This window comes from Cimex lectularius, unplaced genomic scaffold, assembly GCF_000648675.2.
Source record: "Cimex lectularius strain Harlan isolate CLEC.00 unplaced genomic scaffold, Clec_2.1 scaffold113, whole genome shotgun sequence".
Taxonomy (NCBI): Eukaryota; Metazoa; Arthropoda; class Insecta; order Hemiptera; family Cimicidae; genus Cimex; species Cimex lectularius.
In genome coordinates, this window is record NW_019392858.1 from 1,483,674 (window position 1) to 1,511,404 (window position 27,731).

The window sequence follows — 27,731 nt, forward strand, 5'->3', positions numbered from 1 at the left end:
ATCTCCCGAAAGTGGGAAAGAAGAGAGCCGAAACGTTGAAAAATATAATGTTTTTAAAAACTAAACAGCCTTCTCTCTTCCCTGGCCAATCCATCGTTAAAAAAGTAAAACTTTTTCACCAATTTTCGTTAGTTTTACGAATAATTAAGGAGTATGAAAATGATTATTTGATCTTGTGAAGTGTATACAATATAATTAAATTAATTGCTAAGGCAGTACAAATATAAATACATTAATAATTATAAAAACTGATATTCAAATTAATGATCAATATCATTTTGATTAACACTCACTATATTTCGCCTGCGTGTCAATACTAACGACTCAATCGTAGTCATTGCTATGTTCTGGCATTAATCACTCTCGCTGTCACTTAGGGTTCGCGAGACCAGTGACGTTTCAATCTTCGGCGAGGATTAACTGGAAGGGTGCGGAATGAAAAATTTCTGACATTAGGGTTTACGTGATACGATAATCGTTTGTAATAATTCTTGTAGCTGTTAATACAACTTCGTGGACATATTGAATATTAAGGTCGTTGTGAATGGTAAAATTGATACATAGAAAGGAGCACTGACGACAGTTCGAAGGATACGTCGGTACATTTGGTTCATATTCCATTGTCGTGTGTCGAAATGAGCCTCAGCATGATCATGTAAATGAAGGGTTTGTGTTGCAGAGACAGTTTGGAGCGTTTGATCAGCAATATTTTACGAAGTGTGAAGTTGTTGACAAATTCTTGAAATTACTTGGTCTATGAGTCGCGTTTATGCGTTCCATCGAACTGTAAATCGTTGTAGTAGAATAGCCGAATACAGATATTGTAACCAATGATGTCTACGACGTGATGACACCTGTGAAATAAGATCGTCTACATATAAACTAGGAGTCTACCATTACCAGCTAATGGGAATGGTATACTTCTTTAAAACAGTATTTATTGCATGTTTATTTTCATTTTCCACTGGTGCTCAAAGGGATGTGATATGAATTTTGCAAATTTCAGGTAGAGATGACGGGATTTTTATGAGAGCAAAGGAATCTCTGCGGTGTATACTGTGAAGAGGATGGAGGAGCCACTGATGACTTAAATTTAGTTAAGTAGAATTTTAGGATCAGGTAGTAGCCCTGAGTGCCATGTCCGATCGAAGGCTTGCTTCACATCTAGGAATACACCGGAGCAGTACTTCTTCCTCTTAAGAGCGATAATATCTATGACGTGATGATACCAGTGAAATGAGATCGTCTGCATCTAAACTAGGAGTCAGGAGTATGGTTGCGGGAATGAAGGCGACGAGAATTTGCTTAAGTAGAAGTGTTTCTAAGGTTTTTTCCATTATCTGCCACTGACTAAGTGGACGAAGATTATCATGTATTACAATGAGGGTAAATTTCCATTGGACTGGGAAGTGGGTGGTTCTAAAACAAAAATTGTAAATGTAGGTAAAAAAATATAACTTAGGTACATACATTATAAAATAATTTATTTCATATTATTTAATATATGCAGTTATCAGCAAACAAAATTTTGAATATAATATTTAATTACCTAAATAAAACTAGTCGTACTCTAAAAACAAATGATGTTTTACATATGCGTGTATTTTTTTTACAAAGTTTTACCAATTTTCTTTAGTATATATTACGTATGACTGCGGATGTATGAAAGTTATATTTTGGGATATGATTGAAATATCGGTTCAATTTTTACTGAGATGGTCTTTACGACATATAAATATATCAATAAATATAAAAACTGATACGTTAATTACTATTCATGGTGGTTATTTTGATTCTAAGCGGCACTTTTGTCAGCAATTTCAGCGCACAACCTGATTGTTGAATCTGCTTTTATGTTGTCGACTTCTCGGGTTTTTCGACCCAATGGAAATAGGTAAAAGTATAGGAAAGTAGAAAAAACTCTTAATAAACGGGGTAAGCTCAGAAAGACTAAAACGCCCTTCCTTGGAATTATTCCAAGCCAATTCCGTGCCATCTTGATTAAGAATTGATTTATAGTATCACAACCGGATATCTTACGTTCGAAGGTCTCAGCTTTAATTTTTGGAGGAAGGCCGAGATGTTGTAGTCCTTAATTCATTGGGATGAGAAGTAAAAACAGGGCTCAAAAACATGTTATTAATCCAGTTTAAGATCTCGGAACTTGTTAGCATTTTGATCGGATGGGAGCGGAATTAGTATAAAATACTTTCACGGCCATTGCCGACGTCAAAATTCTCAATGTGGCTACAAGGCATTTTCAACTCTTCTACATTATTTTGCATACAGGAAATAAGTAATTAGATATTGTGTTATGTTCCTGTTAAAAGTTTTATAATGGCTGATTAAAAAAAAAATTGTTTACTGAATGTATGTTCAATTAGGGAGAGAAAAAATACGCAGACGCTTAAGTAGGAAAGTTGGCTAATTAAATTCGATTAATTACGGTAATTTCGTGATTAAGGCTAAAAAAAAGTTTCTTTTGAATAGTTACAGGGGTAATTCATATATTTACACCATTGACAATTTAGAAATATTTCGGGAAAGTCCTTGCCCTTGAATATTGAAAGCGACAATGCACAAGATAAGATCGACTACGTTTTGAGCGCGTTCGTGCACATGTTCACTTAACGCACCGGCTTTTACGCGTAATGTGCAAACTGGATAATGTAAAACAACAATCGAAGGAAAAAAATCATGTTTGCCATAATAACGCTGAAAGGTTTTTGTATAATCACACCGGTCTGATTGCATTTTGATATTAACTTGGGTGGTTTTTCAGATATGGTAAAAAAACAAAGAATCACACCATATTTAAATATATAAATTTAAATTTGTTTAATTTATTCTACATGAACTTATCTGCCATATATATAATTAATTAGTGTGTATTAAAAAGTTTTTAAAGCAATAAGTGTGTAAAGATTGAAATAAGATAGCAAGTAGCTTTTTGGTAAAGTATGGAAATTTTGATTCTGGAACGATATTCCAAAATTCCAACAGACGTAGATTTATGGCAAGAATTGAAATGCCAGCTTTTCATAGTAAATAAACTTTTATCGATAAGTATTGGTATATATTATAAATTCGAATCCGAATTAATTAATGGGTTCGCAAATATAAATTTTTAAATTATAAACCAGTTTACCTGTGTTTGATAGCTGCAAAACTATTTTTTCATATACATATTTTTGGTTTCGTGATCTTATTGTCCAAATAAATTCTTTTCAATTAATTAAAGATTAATTAATTGAAAATAATTTTCATATACATTTAAAGAAGAGCGGATATTTCCACCGCTCGTATAAAACATCTCTATACGTGACTATTGACTTTGACAATCAATACTTACGGCCGTAAATTTAGAATAGTAGATAAAATAACGACGAAATGCAAATAATGCAAACAAATATAAACCAACCAAAAATAATTTTAAAAAGAAATCTCATAATTTATCTACACGGTTGGGCTAGGTTTCCTAACTGTAAATCATACAAACGATTAGATCTAATTAACTGAAGGTACATAAAAGCGGAAGCATTTTTTCTAAATAATTAAACTTTAACTTTGGGGTGTCGGAGGCCGCAACGGTTAAGGCATTGACACGACCAAACTACAGTGTTAACAGCTTGCAAATCCCAAGAGGAAATATCAAATTTGTGGACCAGACATTGTGGTCAAAGAACCAACATTCATACACTGAAAAGTATGATCCACAGTCAAACCGGTAGAGACAAAGCCTTGGCTAATTTTTTGAATTACCATTGCTAAAACGGTAGGTTAAATGTTCACAAATAAAATTTATTCGTTTTGGACCAAAGACCTTAAAGCTGGCCTCGGCTTCTGATAAATCATGATGAAGAGGAGGCTTATGTCCGTTTGAAATTCCTTTTGTGGCCGATAATCCGCGAATGGTAGCGAACGAATCTTGACTTCTACTCTCAAATAATTCAGCATCATCGACCAATGAATGGTGACTTTACCTTGAAAGTTGATGTTTATAGCATTTAAACAAGTGAGCTAAAAGACCTCCGAATTGCGCAATTCGATAATAGGCATTCTAACGAAAAAGTTAACATAAATGCATCTATAACCAAACTTATTATATAAACAATAATTACATTAACGCAAAAAAATGTATATGTGTAAAAACATTCCTTTTCCTCCAAAAATCAGATAAAGGAACAGTCAGATTCTCTACTGAACAACTACATTTTTCATACCGGATGAAGTTTACGATAAAGGCAGTGTCACGAGCGGGATTCGAACCCATGACCTTCGGTTAAATATGCCGCTGCCCTACCACTTGAGCTATCGTGACTTCGATCCCCACGGACACTAACTCTCCATCTCAACCTACAACTGTTCGAATTTTCCCTCTTTTTGCCATTTTTCGGGCGGATCGTAGTGACGATAGCTCAAGTGGTAGAGCAGCGGCGTATTTAGCCGAAGGTCGTGGGTTCAAATCCCGCTCGTGACACTGACTTTTTTATCTCAACGAAGACAAAAAAAAAAAGATTAATTAATGGAAAGAAGTAACTTGGACAATTTACTACTAAAACGTAAATGGTTTCGAATAAACTTTTAGAGTTCTTACATTTATAAAAGCTAGTTCATGAAACAAGGTTCTAAATTGAGTAAAAAAGTTTTGGAAGAAGAGAATATGTCTGTCTATTGAAAAGCATGATTTTACTCACAACCCGCGAATTGATAAGGGAGCAAGCACTCCAGCGAGCTATTATGAACCCTTCTCACTTCAATATTTTTCCAATCTGTCTGTATGGTACTTGGTAAACAACGAAAACCTAGTTTCATTTGTGATGGGTGATAGATTCCATTGCCCCTCCAACGGCTAATTATTTGGGTGTATTGACCAACATTTATATTGTTTTTAATTTTTTAGTATAATAAATGGTTTTTAGGGAAAGTTTTAACATACGGTCAAGTAGACAAATTAATCGAGCAGTTTTATGGACGCATGGATGAAGAGTCAGTAGTATTATCTCCTTTGTTGTGGGTTGTCTGAATATTTACGCTTCAATTAAATTATCTATAATTGGTAATTTTAATAAAAAAACGTTTTACTTATTCCTAATTTGAGAACCACTCAACTTCTTGAACTTTGTCATAAACTGTAATGTTGATTTCATGGATAAAAGGAATTTATAATTAAATAACACTCAAAATTATTTTATACTGAATCAAAACATGTAAAATGTTTATATGAATTATAAAAAATTTTCTTTGCCTAATCCCTTATCGTCTTTTATTATAAAATTATAATGCTGCATGCTCTCTAACAATATTAGAAATAATATCAAAATCATGGTTATTTATAGAGAATATGTCATGGGACTCGGTCAGCAGGCACTTCGCTGTGTATCATACGTTATGTCTTCATTTATTTTTATGAACATTTTCTAGATAAAAGGTTTAAACTTAAACATGAATACACACATACAAAAAATTGTAAATAATTTTGTTTTTATTAATTATAAAAGCTGGTCGGAACTCGTATATCATGGATTAAACTACGAAATTTCCAAGAGAAGTGAGGTTTGGAAAAACCGTTTTGACCCAGATCTCCTGAAGAGGGTTGGAGGGCCGGTCGTAATTTACTTTCTCAGGGGTGGCTCAACGGGCTCTCTGGCCAAAATGCGTTATATCACCTCACCAAAATTCCTCGTGGCCTGAAAGGTTTCCCGTTCAAGTTGGGATCAAACGATTGCAATTACATTTCTTCAAGAACCTCCTTTTTCAATACGAAAATTCTAGGAAAATCTCCGCAGTGAATAAACGTTGTTTACCGATGAGAAATATGATTTCTCAAAAAGTTGATTTTAATAATGTAATGCTATTTTAGTAAAGATGATTGGCCAGTCGTTTGGCCAAAAATAAGCATTACTTAAACAACATCTTACGTTTGACTTTAGCCACCCAAGGGTCTCTCCTTGCTACACGAGATTTCGATCAAATATTTACAAATTGAAAAAATACTTTGATGTAAGTGTAATTTGATGATAGAGAGATTCGATTGATGTATACAAAAAATTGTAAAATGTAGTGGTCAAGGAAATAACTTCATGGTTTTTTTCGATTTTTTATAGTCACGTATACTTTTTCTCAAAAGATAGCAAATGGGACACAGACAAAAAGGTACACAATTGATATATTTTCCTTTTTTGCCACTTTTACCCCTAGTGGGAGAATAAAAAAATCCAAAAGTAACCAACTTTTCCTCAAGGTATTTTTCATATTGACAATATGCATTATATGTATCCTTAATTTTAAACCATTTACGTTTTAGTGGCCAATTGACCAAGTTACTTCTTTCAATTAATTATTCTTTCTATGGTCTTGGTTGAGATAAAAAAGACAATCACGAGCGGGATTCGAACTCACGACCTTCGGCTAAATAGCCGCTACTCGACCACTTGAGCTATCGTGACTTCGATCCTCTCCGACACCAACTTTCCATCTCAACCTTAATTTTAAATTAGAAATTGTAAAAAAAAATATTTTAAACCCATTTTTGTTTAAAACTAGTATATACAATCAAATAATAAAGGTGCTCGTGTGTCTGCGAGTCGGTTGTTGAACGGGCACTCGATCACTTACTGAGTAAATCTTCATTCGCGGGTTTGGATGGTTCTGAAACGTGTTTCGGCTTTGCAACATCTTCAATGAGAGCTGTCTAGTCAAATGATCGAATGCAAACATATTATTCTTTGGGAAAAGAATTATGTGAGAAATAGTTGGCTTGTTTGGTATGTATGTACATACATATGGACCGATAAACATCAACTGGTCAGAGCCTGTCCTCGGCCGTTTAAGCAAAAATTCTTCGTTTTTTCCCTCGCATCTTTGTCACTGACTCTCTTGTATTTTCTTTCCTGTTTCCTTATCTTGCTAACACGCAGAGGAACCCACGCAATACCCCGGCGAAGTGCCGGCATACAACGAAAAAAACGCTGCGCCCCCCCCCCCAGCGAAAAAGCGAAGCACGCGTCCGGCGTCGTGGTACTGGATAGCAAAATAGATTGGTCACATTAACCCCGCCAGATTACTCGATATTCCTAATGGCGCGTTTAAACTCCCAATTCACGCTAATAAATTACTTTCACTCTACAGACACACTCTCACCCCACAATACTCGACATTTATAGGGGTTGGGGATAATCCCCTCTTTCACGCTAATTATTTACAGTCACACCAACACATAAACCCCATACTATGTTCATTTAAAAACTATTATAGCCCTGAGATTGAATGATTAAAATAGCATGTACAAAGGAATCCATATCCTGAAATTATTTTGGAGTCGTTTTATTCCTTGAAAATAAATGAGAAGTGTTAGATGGAACAAACAATGTTGCAAAACAACTTACTGTGAGTAGGAACTATCTTTTTAAAAAGGTTTGAACATCACACTCACTTCATCATTTCTATTGTGAAGTGTTTTTGAAATAAATTATAGTTTCAAATACTAGATTAATAATCTAATGAAATCCAGAAAAAATACCTAGGGAATTGGACAAATGGTTGATTGTTGGAAGTGTTAAGAAAAAAACAGCCTCCATCAGTTCAAAGTATCACTTCGGATATTATAAAACGTATTTCATAAACGTCAGAAGCAGAAATAATACAGAACCGATCAACGACAACCGAGACGTACATGGTATTTACAAGGAAAAGACAGTTTACAGAAAGTTCATATAAATTATGGGTGTACAGATAAAAGCATGCATGTAAGTGTAGATTTACATTGGTTTTATCTTTGCAAACTAACGCTTGCATTAAAAAAAATCTACAATGATTAAAGCATTAAGTCAAAATGGATCTAGGCCTGAAAATAATCTCGGAATCTTCTATCACTTGAAAATAAACAGAAAGTGTAGATTTTGCAATAGGGCAGAATAAATTCCCGTGCACTTGTTAACAGACTGCGGAACAAATCTATACCCTTGCCTGGAACAATTCCGGATTTATAACAACTGTGGGGGAAATAATGCCTCTGGAACCGATAAAAGTAACCTGTCTGCTGTTAAGTTAGAACGAGGGATATAAACAAGCCACGACATCTAATTTTTACATCATATTTAAATATTGTTATAATGGTTAATATTTAAATATTGTATCACTTTACAGAATATAAGTACGATACTCATTATTTTATCAGTAGAGAACGTTTATTTACGTTTACTCATTTAGTCTTCTTATTTTTAAATTCTCTTTAAAATGCCTAGTATAATCAGGAAGAAGGATGGAGTCGGATATTTTTTTAATATTTAAATATACGTTTTATGTTTCTTATTCTTTCGATCAATTGGTCAGAAATGAAAATATAAACTAACAAAACTGTCTAACTACATTGATTAATTTTTTTCTAAATAGATAGTTTTCAACGTTCAATGTTTTATTTACGTAGTAGTCAATTCTATAGTAACATGCTGTTAGAATAAAGTAGAATCAATTAGATATTTGATTAAATACTCTATAAGGATTCTTTTGATTACTCCAATCGCAATCGAATCGAGAAATAGCTTTTCGAAATTGGAGCTTTACTGAAATTAAAGCGTCCTTGTTGAAATATAAGTTCAGATAGGCCCGTTGCGAGATCGGTGGCACAGCTGGTTCAGATCCAGGCGGCACGCATTATAATTAAGAAACTAAAATACAGGTCGTACGAATAAAAGTGCAAGGTTGAATCATAGCATATTATGTAATATTTGTTACAATAAATAATTTAATTGTACGTAGTGAAATAACAATTATAAATTAACCGACTCTGACGTATATGTAACAAATCACATGTTACGTACTTTCATTTCTGAAATGTATGCATTAGTTTCTAAGCTGGTTGTACAAAGTAAAAAAAATCTTAAATACCCTACATTTTTTATTTATTTAAACAGTTGGATCGTTAAGAAGGTAAATTCGACTATTTCTATTAATATATTATTATTTATTGTATTTGTAATATAATATAATGGAATTTGTTAAAAAATCAAAGAATATGTACTATAAACTAATTTATACGAAATTTTTGTATGTTAAGTGTGCTCATAATTTTTCTTTGCTTGTCCTATAGAAATGTACACATAATTTCAATTTGATTATGACCACAAATTTTATTTACTAACTAACCAAATTCCCTCGAAAATTAAAACGTTTTTTTTTGTAAGCTAATTTTTTCTTGTAGAAAACATTTTCCTACTATATTTTAAGTTGCTACTTAGTTAAAAGTGCTTTTTCCATATAGCGGATGCAACGATATTTTCATGCTGTCCAAATTTTTTTTATATTTAACTATGTCAAAAATAATTGCACGGAGATTTCAATTGAAGATAGAAAAATGATATAAAGTATGCACCAAATAATTCCATAACTTAACGAAATATTATAACGTCACTAAAATTATTTTTCCTTGCTCATATAACTATTTTAAATGAGATGTTATACAATTATAACAGACATAATTAGAACTTTACTTATGGTAAACCATACGACTATAATATCATATTCTGCTACTGTAATACCAACGAAATGAGGATCTTTTCATATATTCCTTTCCTGTTCATTACACGAGAAAACAGGGAAGAGATATCTAAAGCATACTTGTTCAAAAGAGAAAATCTATATTCATCGCACCGCTGAAAATTGATGCAGTCAAACAATTATATGCAGTATACATAATTTGATGATCCTTTTTCCCAATCGGTTACGCAAATTCGATTTTTATTTGTATTGTAAAAACAGTGCGGGATAGATAGATAGAGAAGTATATTACTGACAATTCACTACCTACCGTTTGAGTGTTCAAAAACAGTGATGATATGAAATGTTAAAGATCATTTTTTTTATTTGAGAGAAGGTTCTATATTTATCAACTATCTAAAGTAGACTAGATGTGTTACATTCACGGAAGATGGTACTATGTAATGATATTTGTCTCTAGCTGTAGCTTTTGTAGCTAGCCCTGACTGACGATGGCAAAATGCCTAAACGTGTCTCTCATACCAAAACAGCGAGGATAGGCAGATCGAAATGATCGGAACCTACTAAACTACTGGTTCTTCACTCCGCACATAACACGAAGAAATCATACGACTTGGCATATAACTTTATGATACTCTTTAATGAAAAATTCTCAATATTTTCATTTATTTTATTGGGACAGAAAGTTTATTCCTGTCTTAGCTATAAAATTTTTTAAAAATCTAAGGACTTTGCTCCATTCTCAGGCGCATTATCGCTCAAGATTTGAATTTATAATAGCACATTTACCCACTACGCACAATTATGTTAGAATTTTTAATTTTACGTAATAACGCTTTTCATCCATGTCAAAAATTTTACAAATACGTAACTTTTTATTAGGGATTAGTAATCAAATATTCATATCATACGGTCAGTTACTCTAGCATAGTACCCGTTTTATTTATGACATTTTTGTATAAACAGTAAAACATGACATATGGACTTATGGACACCTGCAAATCTCACTACACGTAGTGACCATGATTCTCCGTGGTGCACAAGTAGTAGTAATTAATTGTGTAATCTTTTTCCTTTACGTCTCTTATCTCTATATTGTCACCGATGTAATATATTATATTTTTAAGCATTTTGACACCAGTTTTATTGTAAAATATTCTTGGGCACAACAAGAAATGTCTATATCAGGTTTAAGATTGATGTACAAATTCTGTTATAATATGACATTCACATCTACAGGGTGAGTTTAACTTATGTTCCCCTATATTTTTTATAGGGGTGTTTATGGAAAATGCCGAGACATGTGAACTTTTACTTTTTGTCTAGTTTCTTATGAACCAAAATTTTTTTATCTAGTTCTCTAGGATGGAGGATACGAAATGTCAAGACAATCGTCAATGTTTTTGATAGATTTTGCGTCTATCGTAAAAATTCTGCAGTTGGGAAAAGTGGGCCGAAATTCGCACCAGGTTGAAGCGCGCTCAAATAAGCAACAACCAGAGCGTCCTGTTAATCGATGTTATTTTGGGGAAACTGTTGCGAAATTTTTCTTTCAGAAACATGAGTAATTAAATTATCTCTGATAGTATTTTCTATATATTGGTCTCGTTGAAACGATTCCAACGATCTAAAGTCGCACTTCCCAGCGATCTAGTCTGACAATATCTTGATTTTGCCTCGTCACCGAAAATATATGAAATCTTGCGTTGTCATGGTGAAAACGACTTCTCTATTCATTAAGGCACACCACTTTGATAGCTGCAATTAGTTGGCAAGAAAACAGTATTTGAAGGACCGTTCGTGTGATTTTTTTTCCTTGCTAATGGTCAATTAAGAATAATTTGGCTGTTTTTTATCAATGCTGAACCTAAATGTATTGTTACATCGAAACCACTTTTCATCACGCCAGTCTTTAAAGAAATGGATCATCTTACTTTCGAAGTATATTGTCTCTCTATATCTCTTTTTTTAACTCTCCCTCTCTCACTCACTCTCTCTCTCTCTCTCTCTCTCTCTCTCTCTCTCTCTCTCTTACATTCAGATTCCATTATATTGGCAGTTTCTATTATATATTCCAATGCTCAAATTCAGACCATAGAAAACCAGTTTGTGAAGTAAAACCAACCATCCATTAAATTTTCTATTCATAACCATTTATTGAGGTGTACCATAACGCCTAGTCCATTATAAGTTAGTAAGTTCTTTATGCAGGGTGATAACGAAATATTTTGCCCTCTGGTTTACTACTCAACATAAAAAAATTATCAGTCATTTTTAATACAATATAAGCTCCAACTATCCTAAAAGGGTAAAAAAAAGCTTTATATTCAAACGGTCCTTCAAATTTATATGCAGATAGAGACCTTAATTTTATTCGATTTTATCAAAAAGGAACCAGGTTTACAACACCATTTGATATTTGATACACGTTAAATCAAATACTGCAAAAATATAAGTTGACACTCTGTGGAGGGTGTCTTGCGAACAAACGTTAATACTTCAGGAGAATATCAGATATGACAAATTTATCCAAAAAGTCCTTTTTATCCAAAGTCTGATTCTCAATTGTATATAACATATTTCGTTTTTCAATCTTTCACAACTTTTTCCATAAAGTCCAACGTCTCTCATAAAATTTAAATCGTCGTGCAAATTTTATTTACTAATGGCGAGAGCATTGAAAACCCCATTAGATTCACTTGTTTTATTAACCTTTATATAACGTGTGTAAATTCCTGGCCCTGAAAATGATCTCAATAAAGATCGAAACGTTGGCACGATAAAGAAAATGTTTTTCTGAAACCTACATCACACCAGAACGGATCTCACGATTTCTGAATAATTACCTTTATAACCTTACACAAACTAAATACAAAATTACTTCCAATATAATCTTTTACGAGTTTAAATTGAAAGTCAGAGAAAATGGATGATTCTACTCACAAACTCGTACCTTTTCCACGCAGATGGTAAATAGTTCAACTAACTGCCGACACTGCGGGGAAAATGTACGATGTTGTTTACTTCCTTGTACCGATGATGAGCATTTAATGCTCGAAATTTGTATCACTACAAAATCCCTCTTTTCAATTATGGAATTAATCTATTGTACTAACTTTATTATCTTAATTTTTATCAATAAGAATACCATATCGCATATCGCTTTTGCCAAAAACATAAATCCACCAGACAATGGATTGATAAGATCGTATATTAGAACAGAGGCTTTGGAATTATTAAACCTAGGACGTGTTAGGACTATAATAGTAGGACTGCGGAATCCTGAGGAATATGTGCAGACTCGGGGCACCAGAAATACGACAGTGCAGATATGCCAGGATGAAAAAGTAACATCGGAACATGTCGGTAGTTATTGCAAAGAACTATGCACGTAGAAGATTCCTACTGATGGTAGCGGAAAAGCCAAGGACCGAAAGATACACTCGGAAGCACTTAATAAGCTTTGGGATATGATAAAAAGCCTTAAACTGACGAAAAGCCTTAATGGGGATTGCACAATCCACCAATATTGGGCGTGGTGCTTAAGCACTTCGTAAAGATGCAGGCAAACTTCTTTTAATCTTAATCTTAACCTTATCCATACCACTTAAAGTTATAAATATTGATGACAACACGTTAAATCAGTTACAACTGCAAAATAAGTATGCTGACACCCCATTTTTAAACGATATTTGTTAGTGGTCGAGGAGTCTAAGTGGATGATGATAGATGAAGATGAATATAGAACTGTATCAAATAAGTGCAAATATTGCCTGTCAGACAGAGGTGAGTCTGACTGAAAACGAAACGCGTCTAACACTAGGAGAATGATTACAGGCAAACAAAAATAATCAATAACTATCAAACTACAAGTAGTAGGTAGTTTTTAAATATTATAGGCACATAAAATAGATCAATGGAAGTCGAAGATTCTATATTTAATGTAATACGTGATTGTTGTTTATCATCATTGGTGGTTGATAAAAATTGCCGGCTTTTTAAAGGCTGTTTTTAAACATGCACTACAACATGTATATAATTATATAATTTTACATACAAAGGTGCCGAAAGCCAAGCAAAGGTTGATCGAATCCCGACTAGTGGGGACGGGTGCTCGGTTATTCGCAAAGCAACATATTCGGTACTCGCCTTGCTAGGCTAATTGTCGGTTTTCTTCTCCGCTTCAAAGTGCACAAATCTTCGCGAAGTAGCCGAACTCGAAGTGTACTCACATTGAGAATGAACTGAACTGTAAGTATATCAACTGTAATCGTCGTTACTGCTATTTATGTTTCAATAATTAACAATTCCTAAATAGTAAAGATGTATTAATGAAAGAACATCATAGCGTTGTTTCTGCTGGTAAAGAAATCGATTGGCCCAACGTAAGTTTTTGACTTCTTCGATCTGCATGCACCTGAACCAATAATTAGGAATGCTTCTCTTCCGAATCACAAACATCGGAACATTCGATAAGTGGATGGAAAGTGAGATGGGGCGACAGTACTCTGAGACTGAGTTGGTAGCCACTACACAAAACAGTAACCGCACTGCAGTAATGATAGTCTCCCTATTGTCCATCACGTGCAATCTTGGGTGTCAGGCAAACAGACAGTGTGGCAACCTACGGTATTGCACAACACGCTGTAGGCGGAAGTGCGTCGACTCCTTTCTTGAGAAACGATCTTGCTTGCACGGGAAGCGACATGGCCTTGGGGCTAGGTGCGGTCTTAAAGATCCTCGAATTTCAGAACACCTAGGAAGACAGGGATCGAATGTTGCCCATCACAGTACATCTAGTCCATGGTAGTTGAGGACTTGCATGGCATTTGGCAAATACGTATTTGCTGTTTCTGCACAAACCAAGTGTTGAACAAACCCCGCTTGTGTGTACAAAGGCACACTATTTGGCTTATGACAAAGCTAGCATCTCGAGACTTGGCAAATGTTTCGCGACATTCGGCATTCGGCAAATACCGCATGTCTGTAGCCACCTTAAAAGGGTGTATAAAAACTGTATTGTCGTGCTATTTGAATATGGCGTTTGTGGAGAGATTTTAGGTCACGTTCCCAGCCGCATTGGCAGTAGAGCGGAGCAAGAGTTGTTTTGGTCGGGGTCTCTCGAGTGCATCCTCTCCCCTCCGATTCATCTCCTGGCCTTGGCCTTGGCCTTTAAAAATGGCGTTCGGATTGCGAAAGGAGATTCGCCGTCCTTGGGATTATATTTAGCTCTCTTCTCCCCGACAGCAATATCCAGCGGCGAAGCGCGGGAAGGAAAGAGGCGAAAAAGAACAAAAACAATGGTGAAAAAGGCGCAATAATGGCCCATTGAGTCGTACTCTGAGTTGTTCTGATGCTCAGGATAAACGTATACCAATTTTAGGAAAGGACGAGGGCTGTTCTCTGGGGCAGTGGGACTCCTGTCCAGCCCACATTTTCTTTCCCGCAAGTAAACATGAGAACCCTCTTCCCGCCATATGGAGACCGTCCAAACTTTTCTGCGCATTTTCTATAATCGATGTCTCGTGATCAATTTTGTTATGAACAACCCATAAAATCCAAAACAAATAAAACAATTATTCCTAATTTTGTGCGTTACACGGTAATTTGAACGAAATTCCAGCATGAGTTTTTTATGTTTATTTATTTTTTAATATATGAAAAAATAAACCTATTTGCAGATCTGTTTACATCCGCGCCATTTTCATCCATCAAAAAAGAAAAAAAAACTTTTACATCCTCCTTCGAAAAAATACACCTGATACATTATAAAATCTTTTTTTTTATAAATTTTTAAAAATATAAACAACAAAAAACATTATTGCTGTACGAATATTGTTGATTGAACATTTTGGAAGGGATGTTATTTATTTTTTTATCATAAAATTTTTTTGAACGGCTTTTTTTTATAATTATGCTAATTGTAAAATTGTAATGTAGCTAAAATATTGTCCCTTTTTTCAATATACACGTGGCAATTTCACTCCAATCAACATTTCATTCATTACGCTTTCTATATTTGTAATAGAGTTATTTTTCAAACTTATGTGATGCTCAGATTGAAAAATGTATTTTTAGGTAAAGACTGAACGAGTAATAATAATAATAATAATAATAATATGACCTTAGCCGTTAAAACGCCCTTAAAAATTAATAATAATAATAATTAATAGATTATATCGATTTCCAAAATCTTACTGTTTTACAGAGATAGATAGAAATCAAAACTTAAATTTACAAAAAATTAACGAACTTCGTCACGATTTTTTTAAAGTTTGTATATATAAAAAATAAAATTATTTGGAGATTTGTTTTCATCTATGGTTGATACTGTGCATCAAGAAAAATAACTTTACATCCACCAAAAATCCATAGAATATAAAGTACCATCCACATAAAAAATACGTATGTTACATTATACATTTTACATCGTTACACATTTTTTCGTATAAATGTTTACAACACAAGCAATAAAATACATAATTATTACACATCGTGCAGTATGTATATTTTATAATAATCATTATCTTCTTTTTCTCAATATTATCTACTATGATATCAAGATGAAAAAATTGTACAGATAATTGGAACTTAAAAATAAATTTGATATTTTTTTTCTATATTTATCTTAACACTGAGTATTCTGGGCCACTGTGAATGAATTGTGGTAAAAATGTTATTTATTAGCGCGAATGGAGGGGCATATCCCCACCCCTAGGTTTATCGAGTACTTTGGGGTAGTGTGAACGAAGGGTGGTGTGTCTATGTAATTTATTAGCCCGAATGGAGGGGCATATCCTCAATTACTCTGAGCTACAACATTGTAATACTCAGCATCATCGCGAAAACTTTTGTATCATAAGACATTTTTTTTCAAATTGTTTTTAATTTAAACTAATCAGTGATAAGATATTTCCCCCTCGTCACTTAAAAAAATCTAATCCACAACAAAGTAATTAAGATATGTCTCACACTATCTTAATCTGTATTCCATTCTTCACGTTTTATATACAACGTAAATATAAATAGATAAATAAAATTTAAATAATATAATATAATTCATAATAATTACTACTGTTATGCCAGTTTTTCTTAAAATTAATAGAATTTTTTTATTGTGTCCCCCATTTTCATTATTTTTTTTATATTTTATTTGCAGCATGAGTAGGGATGGGCAAGTCTACACCTTCATACATATATTTGTTTAATATTTCGATATTTTCGCTTCGACTATACTTTTCATATTTTTCCAATTATTCCACGGTTTTTTTTTTTTTTTTTTTGATGTCGTNATATATATATATATAAAATAGCTTGTATTATGGCAGATTTGTGAAGTATTAAAATGTTGTATGCATATATACAAATATAGAACTTAGTAATACGATTTTTTAAAATTATTTTTTCAAGCTAATGTTTAGGTTTTTTCCATATGATTTTTTTAAAATAAAATAAAATAAAAACCTAAGTGATTTTTGTCAATATAACTTAATGTACAATGTGCTTTTTATATTTTATGATATTGTTTTCATTGAAGCGATGCGATATTTTAATTCAAAATCAATTGTACTTTAGCGGTAAAGAGTAATTACAATAGGAAATGATATTTGCTTTGAAACATTTATTTCGTTTGTTCAGATCTCTAGTAAAAGTATGAATTTAAATTTGACGACTTGCATTATTGTACAAAAGTTAATAGCATAATAGAAAATAACACGTTAAAATACAGTAATAGTTATTGAATTTTAACGATTTAGGTTAGGACTAACAGGAATTGCTTAAAAAATGGCTTGCTTTAACTACATCGTTATCAACATAGCAGTTTTATACAAATACCCCTTATTATGTAAGATCTATTTAGTATGTGCTATATTTTCGCGTTACTAAAAGCTTTTCTTAATCTACTACAACGAGAAAGAAATGAAATCACCCTGGATCGACTGTAACATACTATTCTGTCTGGTCAACTGTTTAACACTTAATATTGAGAAGGAAAGTCTTTTATAAGATTCAATTTTTCTGTTTTTAACAAATCAATTTAATATTTGTGTAATATTATATTAACGATTAGATGTAACATTAGATGTTGTGAACGTCTATTTTAAGGCAAACACAGTTTGTTAAAAAAATGAATATTAAATAAATTATATTTCATATAATAATGTTTCGTTGGTTTTGATAGTTCTTTTTAGGAACAACTAAACTCTTACAGGGAAATCTTTATTAAATTGCTAATGATTTATTCGTTCTAGTTGAGTACTGTCGTTGCGCCAAAGTTCATAAGAATGCATTTTGTCAAAGGATGAATGTCGGAATATAAAACACCACATCGACCCTTATATAGGTTAGTTATATACTTTGTGTTTAGGGTGATGAATGAATATCGAGTGCTCCATCACCTTGCCGAAGTGAATGATATGCACATAGAAATGAATGTATTTTGAGTGAACGAATGAATTTGAATATATGTTTATCTTATAACCTGCATGCGTTTGGGGTTTTAAACGACCTAGTTGTCGATAGCCCTGGATGTTAACTTTCGTGGGCAGAAAGACCGAGGTCTATCTCGGTAATGGCAACTTCACTGACGGCGATTCTTTCGGTCGTGCCTAATTTCAATAGATTGTTTGAAAATAGCGTTTCTTATCCTTGAATCAATTTTTTAAATATTTATTATACACGATTTTAATTTTATTGTAGATCTTACGCTATTAACCAATTGACCACTTAATCGAAACATTTCATTACTAGTTACAGGGAAACAATTATAAATTATGAATAATGTGCGTGATTTTTATTCAATATTTTTTCTAAATAATTATGACGTACGGAGTGTAATTTAGATTCTTAGCTACGTTTTAATGAAATGCAGAAAATGTATAACTGAATTTTAGTAGCCCTTTCTGTATTAATAACTGTATTTCTTTGGTTAATGTGTAAAAAACAATATCTACCCTCAAAAAATCACGTTTTAAACCATTGTTAAATAAGACGGCTTAAATTTACTTCGACTTAACTATATCAGCCTCCTCAAAAACTTCAAAGTCAAGATTAAGAAAGCTATATATAGAAGTATAAAGAAAATCGTAATTAAGATGTGTTGTTGGAAGCAAATGATGATGACTAATGATTACAACTATAGGTTCACCCTTCTAATTGATTTAGTACCCAGTACACATAACATTCTACTGGCAAAGCAGTAGTCCGTTCAGTTGTTATTTTATTTTAATTTTTTGTTAATTGTACTTGGTTGCTCATTGTTTGTTGTGAAATTAAACAGAAAATTAAATGTTACATTTACTATTAATATAGTAAACGTGTTACTAAGTACCGGTTAAATTTGTTATTATAAAAAAAGAATTACTTTACAGGTCTAAAGTCTGCGATAAGGTGTGATATAAGTAGAATTAGATAGGCACCTATAGCCAAAAATGGAGCGGCATATTTTTAAAGTTAAAATGCCAGTCCATGACTTGTCAAAAGTTTGATGATCGGGGAAGAAAACACTTTATATTTCTCTTCTGGGTTACTAAATCGTAAAGCTTATTTGACACTTTCTTGCATTTAAGTGCGGCCACGTTTCAGCTCATGGCATTAAGGCGTTAACAGGCTTCTAAAATTTTATTTCGAAATCTGCTCCGGTGCGTAATAAAGCCGCGTACCTTCTCGGGCTCATGTTTAATTCATAACTACTGGGCTAATTTTAGATTTGTATTCTGTCAGAAATAAGCTGATTGCACGGTTGATTAAAAAACAAATGAGGGCACAATCAGCAGCACTTGGCTCGAATTAAACCCAGCACAAGACGACATAAGCTCTCTTAAATTCTCTCAATTAGACTTAAAAAAGGAGGCTTAGACGTTGAAACAAGTTCATAAATTAATTAGAAATACTTTATACACTGCTCACTGTATTTACATATACATACACAATATCCCCAATATAAAACACCCATTATATTTTGCTTTTTAGGTTAATAGAGAAAACAATTTAAAAAAATACACATGTCGTAGTTGTTCCTTTTGCAAATAATTAACAATTTATCAACTTTGTCCCTGTTAGTTTAAAATAAGGCGGTGCATTTTCTTTTCCCGATAGAATTTGACAAATAAACTTTATATAACAAGTCTTTGTCAAAAAAGCCATAAACATCTGCCTTATTCGGCGTTGTTTACGTGTGGTGACCGATCTATGCACCGAACAGGTTTTACACCCATTCATACGCCATTTGCTGTAACAGAATAAAAAATAGCAATGTTTATTTACGTTTTCTACTCAACAATTCTAAACAAATTATTAGTCATTTATAATTTTATATTGCCATAGGTCAACGTTGCAAACAAATAAAACTGGAAGTTTGGTGACATAGTTGTTAGGTGACTGCCAGTGAATTATAGTTTGGTCATACAGGTCTGTCTATCATTCCTCGCTTTCTCTCTCTCTCTCTCTCTCTCTCTCTCTCTCTCTCTCCCTCTCTCAATCTGTCTCCTTGCCACTTTTTATTTCTCTCTCCCTTTCTTTCTGTTAGTAGTTAGGGGTTTCTTTGACTAAATCTAGGGGGGAAAGCAACAAGAAATGCCTCCACTTGAAATTCGTTTTGTGTCATCTGGAAAATATTATGCAATAGGAGTAAAATTGATCTTTATGTACAGTAAAATTTTAACACAGTTTAATTCTACATTTCATTCCTTGGTTGGTCCAGTTTATATTTAGCCCTACAATATTTACCCAATAAAAGTTGATGAATTTAGTTTTCCTCAAATGAAAAAAGTTTTATGATCTCAATTCTATGCAGAGTATGAATTAATATAAAGCTTTTATTTGTTAATTTAAAAAATTATGTTCTGAGATAAATTAACTCTTAATAATTTCTGCCTAGATGTTACTGATTAAATTATTAAATGCATAGAATTATAAATAATTCTTTTTTGGGAAAGTTCTTAATAAGAAAGTGGATGTCTCTGAGAGAGGACAATAGGAGAATTGTTTAATTATTGCTTGCAATTACTTTGCAATTGGACAGTGAAAAGAAATTCTCCTTTCGCAATTATGACGAAGTGGAAATTGCTGTGTGAAATTCGTTGGCAAGGAAACTTGACTGACAGGAGGGGACCTTTTAGCAGATGGGCTCAAGGGCGGTCTGTCTTGTTTAAAAAAGAAATTGCATGCTCAACTCGTCAACCGAGACGTCGGCTATTACTATGATTCATTCAATTAAGCCCAATGATCATAAGAGACATAATGAATAAGAACTTGGCAGCCTGAGGAGTAACCTTTAACTGGTTAAGTCGTTCGTATTCCAATCGAGCAGGCGTGATTAATTCAAACGGGACAAAGCCTCGATTTTTAATTAATTAGTCTTTGGAGGAAGAAACGTTTATAAACAATACGCCTTAATAAATCCTAGACGGACAAGTCGGTGACGAATGTGCTCAGAGGTTAATCACACTCTCTAAACACGATAAATCCATGATGACGTAACAAGTTGTAAATATTTACATGTTTAAATACAACAAAACTGACCTATGTACAGCAGATCTCTTTACGTCAGTAAATTATATAACATTTAGTTTTCCTGAATAATTTTTTTCTAACAGGATTGCATTAAATATAGTATACTACATTTTAACTCCCAGAGCCGCTAAAATATTCAATTTTTTGTAATAATTGTAATAATTAAGTTACTTAAATGGACGGCTTAATGAGACGAGGAAAGTTGGAGAAAACATATGATCACAAATTCAGTTTGAACAATACAGTAGAGGCGTTGGAGGCCTAAACGGTTTAGGCGTTGTCTGTAAGGATTCGAATCCAGCGAACCTACATACTAACAAATGATTTGCTTCAAAAACATCGGCACCGCGATGCTCTTGTCTTTTGAGTCGCATGTGAGGGTTCCATGTAAGTCGTTTGTCAATGTATAGCTAATGTAGCGGACAACAGCTGGTCGGAGAGGGATTCGATTGCAGTAGATGGAAGTAGTGGTTGTCCTCTGAGGTGTGAAAGTAGTTCACATTTTTATATGTTTATTGTCATCTTCCACCGCTTGCACCACCGCTCAATTGACATGGCTTTGCAGGTTTCTGGTTGAAATGACAGATCTTTTGGGAGCAAAGGATGATGTTATCATCCGCATAGATAATACGGATCGTTTCTGGAAGAGTATGAATATCTGTGTTACATACCATGTAGAGGATAGGTTCTTAACTAGTTATTTATGGTACCCCTGTACGCGATAACTGGCGAGAGAGTGACCACTGATAAGTAGAAAGTATCTATCGAGTAGGTAGGATTTTAGGAACAGGTTGTAGGTACAGGGGAGGCATCTCGTAAGCTTCCAGAGGAGCCCGGGTGCCATACCCCATCAAACGGACCGGAACAGAACTCCTTTTGCTCAAGAACGGTAGAAAAGATGTAAGACAAAATACGCATGAAAGACCAGAAAAAGAAGTAAAACGGACGATCGGCTTCGTCTTAGCTTTTGTCTACTCATAAACCTGCCACATTATATTATACAGTACAGTAATATCATTTAATAACCCCTGTAAATATGGACCAATTGAAAATATTTACGCACCAATTCATCAATACATCGATACCTAATAACTACAATATACTAACAATTTAGAATAATTATTAATTTAATGCATACAGTTTAATTAATTAATAGAAGAATATTGTCAAAATCGTTGTGGACGTAGGCATTATAAATATTTGTACAGTAAATGCCACAAAACTGACCTACTTTCTGTTACTGTCTTTTGTGTTCTCCATCCAAATCCAATCTGTTTCAGGTGGTCCACAATGTTCTGTACTAGGCCCAATTTTATTTACCATGTTTCTTCATTCGTGTCTACATATATTAAAGATCATCTTCACAAAAATAATTCATTGCGCAATAAAATAATATGGTGTCATCGTCTAGTTTATTTTCCAGAATTTGTTCGAAGAAAGGATAAATTTATAGGTGTTTAATTTAATTTTAAACAATTATTCTAAAAATGTAACAAATTTAATTTAACTATGAAAAACTGAATGCATTCTCTCCCTAAAACATAAAATATTTAGACATGCATTCGTAGAATTACTGAAGATAAAGAAAAAAGGACAAGAGCTGATTATAAGAGCACTGTTTTCTTAAATTTATTTTTATGTGATTGAAACAGCTTAACAGTTAATTTTATATAATTTAACAACAATAACAATAGTTACATTTTTGATGTTATGTTTGCAGACACTACAAAAATAAATAGAATTCTTATGTCCAGTGACATGTTTCAATTCCACAAATAAATATCCACTATGAAAAATCTAGCATGACTCAAGTTAAAGTAATTCTACAAATCCCTGTCCGATAATCCCATGTCCATCTTAACCTGTCACCACAATTCTTTCTGCCTTAACGGTACCGCCTACGACATTTCTTCTTAGTTACACCACAACAGGATTAAGCCTTTCATCCAGTATAGGTTTTACTGTTAGATTTTTTAACAGTAATTATATTTTTCTCTATCAAGGTTAAAAGATAAAAATGAGCGAAAATGGTTTATTCTCTTGTGTAGTGAGCTTTTGTTAGTCCACTACCTACCTAAGGAACGAGATCGTTTAATTGTTGTTACAAATGATGCTTACAATATATTACGGTATTTCTTTTCAGTTCAATCTTATTTATAAAGTGTAAGAAATCAACCAATTTGAATAGCCTAGAAACTCTCTGGCATTGGCTGTGTATATTACTGTAGATGGCCTATGATGATCCAATTAATTACACGAATCGTATACCAGATAATTTATATACAGTTGTGTACAACTTTATTTATGTGAAATACTCCATATAAGGTATATCTTGTTCTAGTACAAATTTTGTCAAAATTTCAATGTTTAAATGCTTTTTTTGACGAATGTGTATGAAAAAAGAGTTAAGTATTTCGGAATTAAATTCTTACAAATTAAATCAGTTTTGTTCGAGACGATCATTTCTTAACATAAACATCATATTAGTTATTATTATTCAACATTTGTAAGATCATTCATCCCAAAATTGTCCTTAAAAGATCATTAAAATTTCCGTTAGCCAGTTGATAATCTTTTATCAGGCATTTTTTCGCTTAGTTAAATTTTTTTGAAATACGGTTCACATGTCCGAGTTCAGTTATCTTTGTCGATAATGAGAGGGGTCATATTACAAAACGCCGTGAACTTCGACCTCTTGGAAGAACAAAGAAAATCGGGCTTTATTAATAGCAGGTTTTTATTTTATTTTTACATCCTCGAAATTTAGAAAGTAAACATTAAATAGCAACGATATTTTCGAAGGTTAAAGAAGATAAACTATTATTTATATAATGCGATTTTATAGAAAGAGCTATCGGTAATTTGTTTTTCAGACAAACGAGCACATGACCTTTTTATGCAGTTATGTCTTTGAAATGTAATTGTTTTTCATACAACTTAAATCAAACTGAAAGGTTATAATTAAAACTCGGATAAGATAAACGGAATCATCATGTGAAGTGTTTATCAAATCCACTCCAGATAAAATTTAAAAATGTATAGAAACATATGAAAAGTTATTTTTTGTTATTCCACTTTTAAACCAATTGAACGTTGGTCAGAATACTTGACTGAAGTTTCAGCATAAGAAAAAGGAATTTCATCTGAATTTAACGTTACTAAATTTTATTGCAACGCAAATGAAACGAATCTAATAAAGATAATATTGACTAATAAAAACACAATACCGCAATAATAATTATATAAATATTGGCGAAAGTTATAGTCACTTGAAATTATCTATTAGTTATTGGGTTGTCCGGAAAATAATGCAGGATTTTAAGTTTTCATTAAAAAAAATCTATATAAAATATTCTGTTTACGTTTACAGGATTACTCATTTGTANTTTGATTAAAGAACATTGCTTTAAAGTAACTAGTTTCTTTTTTTTTGTTTAATACCAAAATCCTGCATTATTTTCCGGACAACCCAATAAATTTGCTGAGTGTAAAACGTGACTAACATAACATAATTAATATTTAAAAAATCAATTCCAATCATTTCAGAACTCTAGAATAAATGAGACCTATTTTAATACCTAATTTAATAGGAAAATATTTCAATTTGAGATTAAAAAGGATCGTTTAATATACAATTATATTAATTTCAGCAAATTATAAAATGCTATTGTTGGCCTGGGATTTATCGTTGGGTAATTTTTGTAATATTATATCCGTGAGAATCTTTAGCACTATAATCTCATTTTATATATAATAATTAAAAAAAGGTTTGTATATTTCAAAATGACTTAAACCTTTATAAAACATACTCATTTTGCAACGCACACAATCAAATAATTACCATATATCAGTCAATTGTCAAAAGCATCTAGGGTCTGACGGTTGAAAATTATTTAATAATTTGAATTAATTATTGGTGATATAATATATTGAAATAGTAAATTTTACGTTCCAAAAAGCTACTTATCAGCGTCAAACTCAACATTTCGTTAGTTGACATTAAATTTTGGACTTTGCATTGAAGATGGTAGGCACACTGAACTGCCTAATAAATTGTACATTTAAAAACAAGAATAAAGAAACTACACATGATCAGTACTTCAAAATACAACAGTATCGTATGTTTAATTAATACTAGTGTCACTATAACTGTCACTGGCTAGAAGGTTTTGTGCCCATCGTCTTTTCAGTTTGTGAGGTGGGTATTTGCGAATTCGTCGGTATATGACGTTTTGGAGTTGAGGATTTATGATGAATGTAAGAGTTTTATAAATATTGCGATGGGGTTTACATCTTGGACAGAAGGAATATTTTTGTCTGTATGGAAATTTTGTCGGAAACATAAAATGGAGCATCAAACATTTCTGAGGGTTATACATTGGACAATTTGGATGCGATGTTCGAATGTTAACTAAGGTGTCATAAAGATGCGTTTTATTTGTCAGAGGTAAGTCATAACGTTTTTCAAGAAGTCATGAAAGATCTCTGTATAGTATTACATCTTGATGTCTTAGTCGTGTGTGGGATTCCACGTCAAACCTTTGTCGATGACAGTCCTATGTACGATACCTTGTAAGATGTTATCCGAGGAGGAGGCATCTTTTTGTGTGAGTTAAGGTGCGTGGATCTTTATGTGCTAAATTTTATTATTTTATTTTTACTCCAAGGCTCCAGTAGAATGATGTGTTGATGGTTGCTAGTGAAAACGACATGGTCAGAAGAACCTCTGTATCGTTTGCAAAGGCTGAGGAAGGTTTAAGGAAGGGATTATTTGTCAACTGTGTACACCTGGCAAAGTTTGGGGCCAAACGTGTCCCTGAGAAACATTATCATGGATAGGAAAATATGCGGAGTTAGCTTGCAAACAAGAGGTTCTCAAAAAATAAAATTAACTATTGAATTTTTTTGAAAAATCTGGAACTTGTATAGCCCAAAAATATGGGTAACACTAATCAGGTAATAGTGAACATGGTGGTCGCCGGCAATTTAAAAAGGTTTTTTATAACTGCTTAAAAAAGTTACTTAGGAAAATCAGCTGGCATTAGTGATAAAAAAGGCGTGGTTTTCTTCCTGGTGAATACAAGATCTTACATCTATTTCCTGACGGGGAAGAAATCGCTGGAAATGCAGACTCATCTATCACGATATAATCATGTGTCTGGTAACCTCATTCTAGTTATATTTTTCACTAAATGCAACCTAAGTTGAATTATACATTCTTTCTCTAGACGGAACGAATAATGTCCACGTCTTTTTAAAAATTAAAAAAGTGTTTGGACAGATTGCATAGGTAAATTGGATGAATGAAGGCAGAATTAAACTTAGGAAACTAAATAAGAAATAAATTAAACATTGACCTTGTTATAAAAATATCTCAATAAAGATTAAGCAAATACTGTTCTAAGAATGGCAAGCCATTAGGGTAAAATGGTATGCATTAATTATTGGAAATAAAAGCGGTTTCCTCCATGACAACGCATATTTTATCGGTGAGATGGCAAAAATATGTTGCACCTGATCTGGGACGTCAATTCCGCCCACGATATCCTTTAAACTTGATGTAAACGTTAATATTTCAATGCAACATGATTTAGGAAATTACGAAAACAATTTGGATCAATCGTAAAAATTTCTCGATTGAAAATATTGCATAATATAAAAACGTACAGAATGTAATATATTAGTTACAATAACTAAAAAAATACGGACACAAAATTAAGCTGTTTAAAGTCTAAAGTAACTTTTTTATGAGGGTATTCCAACTACGAGGTTATTTGAACCCTCAGAGTGTCGGTGTTTTGGAACAAAACCCCTTTTGCAAGTATGTCGGGTTCGAACCCGGGTCCTTTACCTTACAGTGATGAACGCCACCGGCGCCAAAAGTAACATTTTTATATCAAATCAAAATATTTCCTTGTTAAATTAAATTGTTCACAAATCTAATTTTACTTTTTCCAAATGAAATTATTATTTTTTCTAATTTAAATTCTATAATCTAAAAAACGAATTTCAAACATTTCCCAATGAATTTGAGATATTTATTTTTCAAGTTGAACGTTTTCAGTTAAAATAAATAATATATAACTACTTAATTACTTTTTCATATTAAGGAACTTAGTTAACAAATTTAATTTGTTAAAAGAAGTAATGATTATTTTATTTTCCTGTTTTGTATTCAAGTTGAAAATGGAATATCAACGGAAAGCTCAAATGAAAAAAGGATAAACTTAAATTGATTACGAAAATAATTTAATTCTGTTTCGAACAATTATAAGTTGATTTTCGGACAAGTTCAATTTTATTTGGCAAATATCAAAACAAAAAATGTGGTTGAATTACGCTAATAAAAAAAATAATCAAGCTCAGCGTTAGTAAGTGTATGAGTTGGACACAATGGATGAAAGTTAATGTGCAAAAGGGAATATTCTGTACGAACTCATCCAAAAAAGGTGTATACGTTATGATTGAGAACAATAACACCGTTTATCCCGAAGATTCATGCAAAAACATAGTTACTTGTGTTGTATAATTTATTTTCTCGTCAATTCTCTTTGTGCGAGTGATAAGGTGATCCGTGGAAATTTCCACAACGGCCTGAAATCTCTCTTCGAGGCGTTATTCAGTCAGAAGGAGAAAGATATATGTATAACAGAGAAAAGGAGAGGGGAGGAAAGATAAGAAAGTTCAAACAGCCACTGCACCAAAGCCCAAATAAACGT

The 27,731-nt window shown here is 32.8% G+C and overlaps 2 long non-coding RNA genes across 2 annotated transcripts in view; one reads left to right on the forward strand and one right to left on the reverse strand.

The window, feature by feature from the left end:
* Window positions 1–314: 314 nt before the first annotated feature.
* LOC106671042 lies at window positions 315–27,651 on the reverse strand. The gene is made up of 3 exons (XR_001341155.2): window positions 27,529–27,651; window positions 922–1,419; window positions 315–854 (listed from the first exon to the last, which is right to left on the reverse strand). It is a non-coding gene; the product is annotated as an uncharacterized LOC106671042 (long non-coding RNA).
* LOC112127594 overlaps window positions 13,605–27,731 on the forward strand; it is a 43,352-nt gene continuing 29,225 nt past the window's right edge. Inside the window, exon 1 of the long non-coding RNA XR_002910643.1 lies at window positions 13,605–13,749. This is a non-coding gene — a long non-coding RNA (uncharacterized LOC112127594). The remainder of the gene's footprint in view (window positions 13,750–27,731) is intronic.